Source organism: Cetorhinus maximus, chromosome 11 (genome assembly GCF_964194155.1).
Source record: "Cetorhinus maximus chromosome 11, sCetMax3.hap1.1, whole genome shotgun sequence".
NCBI lineage: Eukaryota > Metazoa > Chordata > Chondrichthyes > Lamniformes > Cetorhinidae > Cetorhinus > Cetorhinus maximus.
Genome location: NC_135889.1, coordinates 72,767,486 through 72,771,570, shown reverse-complemented (window position 1 = coordinate 72,771,570; position 4,085 = coordinate 72,767,486). Strand labels below are relative to the sequence as shown.

At 48.6% G+C, this 4,085-nt stretch overlaps 1 non-coding gene across 1 annotated transcript; it reads right to left on the bottom strand.

The window, feature by feature from the left end:
• Positions 1-3,641: 3,641 nt before the first annotated feature.
• Positions 3,642-3,744, bottom strand: LOC144687005 (U6 spliceosomal RNA). The gene has a single exon (XR_013578042.1). It is a non-coding gene; the product is annotated as a U6 spliceosomal RNA (small nuclear RNA).
• Positions 3,745-4,085: the final 341 nt, after the last annotated feature.

Here is a 4,085-nt window from a genome sequence, read left to right as displayed (position 1 = left end):
CGGTCATACGTGCAGCTGTTGGGGAGTGTGGTGGGCCAGGCACATGCAGTCGAAGGAATCGTTGAGGTGATCCGGAGACTGAGTCCCAGTCAGATGATGAGCCTCTGGAGTCGGCTGTAAGGCGGCAGATGGCGCATGGAGATTTGGCGGAGATACCAGAGGGTTTGCGTGTTCTGGCACAGACTCTGGAGGTGTCCTTCCAGGTCATGTGCACTGTGATAACCTGCTGTTCAGAACGCCATGCTCCCTCGATGAACAGAGATGGCTACTGCCTTGGAGGGTGAGACCCAGCAGATTACAGAAGTAATCATGGGTATGTGCACTGACCTGTACCCTATCGGTCTGGCTCTGTGCTTAGGGGCTCAGGGCCAGGGCGACAGGAGGACTAGGAACTTGGACACTGAGCCAGCTCCTGGTCCCTCTCAGGAAGGGGATCCAATCGGTCCTCATGGCAGAAGTCGAGCAGCAGCTGCTGCCATCTGGGAGCACCTCCCAGGGTACTTCTGATTGGGGCACCCTCTCCTCCACCCCTCTGCCCCTCCACCATTGGCACCCTCGAGGGTCTGCTGCCGCTCTGCAGACTTTTAACGTGCTCGGGTCAAGGCCTCACCCGCACAGAGGACATCCGAGAAAGTCCAGGGCAAGAGGGCATATGGATCAGCAGCCTCTCTCCACTGCAGCTGAATGTGAGGGGTGAGCAACACACTGCAGCACATGGAAGAGATTGAGAAAGACTCAACAATCGGCACATATTGGTTCACTTAGAACCATAGAACACTACAGCACAGAAAACAGGCCATTCAGCCCTTCTAGTCTGTGCAGAAATATTATTCCGCTAGTCCCATTGACCTGCACCTAGTCCATAACCCTCCAGACCTCTCCCATCCATGTATCTATCTAATTTATTCTTAAAACTTAAGAGTGAGCCCGCATTTACCACGTCAGATGGTAGCTCATTCCACACTCTCACCACTCTCTGAGTGAAGAAGTTCCCCCTAATGTTCCCCCTAAACCTTTCCCCTTTCACCCTAAAGCCATGTCCTCTCGTGTTTATTTCTCCTAATCTAAATGGAAAGAGCCTACTCGCATTTACTCTGTCTATACCCCTCACAATTTTGTAAACTTCTATCAAATCTCCCCTCATTCTTCTACGCTCCAAGGAATAAAGTCCTAACCTGTTTGATCTTTCCCTGTAACTCAACTCCTTAAGACCCGGCAACATCCTGGTAAATCTTCTCTGCACTCTCTCAATCTTACTGATATCCTTCCTGTAGTTAGGCGACCAGAACTGCACACAATACTCCAAAGTTGGCCTCACCAATGTCTTATACAACCTCACCATAACATCCCAACTCCTATACTCAATACTTTGATTTATGAAGGCCAGTATGCCAAAAGCTTTCTTTACAACCTTGTCTACCTGTGACGCCACTTTCAGGGAATTATGTATCTGAACTCCCAGATCCCTTTGTTCCTCCGCACTCCTCAGTGCCCTACCATTTACTGTGTATGTCCTACCTTGGTTTGACCTTCCAAAATGTAACACCTCACACTTTTCCGCATTAAATTCCATCTGCCATTTTCTGGCCCATTTTTCCAGTTGGTCCAGATCTCTCTGCAAGCTTTGAAAGCCTTCCTCGCTGTCCACAACGCCTCCAATCTTAGTGTCATCGGCAAACTTACTGATCCAATTCACCACATTATCATCCAAATCATTGATATAGACAACAAACAACAATGGTCCCAGTAGAGATCCCTGAGGCACACCACTAGTCACAGACCTTCAGTCTGAGAAGCAATCATCCACTACCACTCTCTGTCTTCTCCCACATAGCCAATTTCGAATCCAGTTTACAATCTCTCCATGGATACCTAGTGTCTGAACCTTCTGAACTAACCTCCCATGTGGGACTTGGGGGCGTGTAGATTTTGTTTCCATGATAAGGGCCCATTTGCCGTACGTAAATTAACTATGTGTTTTATATGCATCATGCAGAGGTTGAATGGACTATGTCTGGTTTCAGAAAGTGGCAGATGTGGTCCATGCAGATTCTTATGTGAAGGTGTGTCAAGCTGCAACAAGAGTTAATGGATTGCTACGGTGATTGTACTGAAGTGACTTTTGGAATGATTTTTTTGTGGAGATGGGATGAAAGAGATGCACCTGGTGTTTCGGCAGCTCAGAGGCGTTGACTGCATGACCTACTGGAACCTCTGCATTATTAAAGCTTCGTTTGTGTCACGGCCATCCATGCACTCCTGTGCAAGACCTTTGCACTTCTTTGTCTGGTGGTGCCTCCATGTCCTCACCAATCTCATCCTCAGAAGAACTTCTGCTTTCTTATGGTTCCCCTTCCTCCAGGGCATCCCTCCCTGAAATGCTAGGTTGTGCAAAGCGCCGCGCACAATGACCATCAGCGGCACTCTGGATCAGAACCTCATCTTTAGGACCCTAATTGCCTGCTTTGTGATGGCTCTGGTTGTGCCATGGCTGCTGTTATACCTCCTCACTCCATCTGTCCTCACTGGTGGCAAGAGCCATTTCTTCATACAGTAGCTCTTGTCATCCAGCAGCCATCCATCCAGGTCATCAGGTCCAGTAAACATGTCTGGTACCTGGGAGTTCCTGAGAAAGTAGGAGTTGTGGCGGCTGCCCAGTTACCTAGCAGAGCCCTGCATAATTTTCCGATGGCGGTCACTTACTAATTGCCCATTTACAGAGTGATAGCCCTTCCTGTTTATAGATGTGCAGGGCTGGCCTGCTGGAGACTTTATGGCGACATGTGTGCAATCTATCACCCACTGAGCCCTGGGGAAACCTACCATTGTCGCGAAACCTCTGGCTTGTTCAAATTGACTGTGGCAGTCTATGGAGAATACAATATACTCACCTGCCCTTTGGAACATTGCATCAGTGAAGTCACTAATGCACTGTGGACAGCAGGCTGCATTATTCTGCTGGGATCTCCACATGCAGCCTGAAAAGGATCCAGTGGCAAAAAAATTCAGCGCCACAGTAACCTTCACAGCAACTGGCATTGGATGACCCCGCCTCACGCAGTTGGAAGTGATGTCCCCAGCCAGCATCTCACATAGAGAGGTTACCGTGGCTCTTGACAGTCTGAGTCTCCTCCAACGCTGTGTCTCAGACATTTGAAGGCAACTCATTCTCACCCTGTACACTCGAGTGGGAGGATAAGGCCTTGTTCCATGCCTCCGTGGTTGCAAATTCCTGCCCTCAGCAGCCCCTTGCTCCTGTACAGATCGGGCACCCTCATGCACTTCCTGTGCCTCATGTCCCTGGCCATTTAGCCTGGTCCCTCTCCTTCTCAATCTCCTCCTCACTGGAGGATGTGTCTCCCATGGAGACCACTATTCCCATGTTGCTCAAACCACACAGGCTGAAGTGCAGATGAGGCACTAAGTGCACAAGTCTGCAGGCAATTTTTGGGATTAAAACGCCTATATACACACCTTCCAAGAATAGTGACACACACAACTCTCTGCAGGCTGGACTTCCAAAATCAAACACTGAACCCAACTGCAGCCTTTAAACCCACCCTAACAAGCAACCATGGAGAAAAATGAGATACCCACCTGGCGTTTTTCCCACACTCTGAAGGTATTTTTTAAAAAAAACTTTTTATATGGAATGCTTCACAAATTTGCGTGTCATCCTTGCGCAGGGGCCATGCTAATCTTCTCTGTATCGTTCCAATTTTAGTATATCACGTTCAGCCCATGTTATTGCAGTCGATTGGACTGCTAATGAGCTCAAGTACCCATTAATTGACTACTTGAATATGATGGGCGGGCTACCAGTTCCTAGGGCCACCCGTTGACTGTATCATTGCTTTCTGGCACAATGACGTGGGGAATGCGACCCGACACCATTGTACTGGATATCATGTCACTGTGGGCGCTGGGCAGTCCAGTTTTCGGAGTGTATTATACAGCCGTTATCAGAGTACGCACATGATAATTCTCGTTTGTACAAGATACTGAGGGTGATCGGTTTTAACAGAACTGTGCCACAGACATGCTTCAATATTTTCAGAAGAGGGTAGGGGGAAAAATCGATTTGA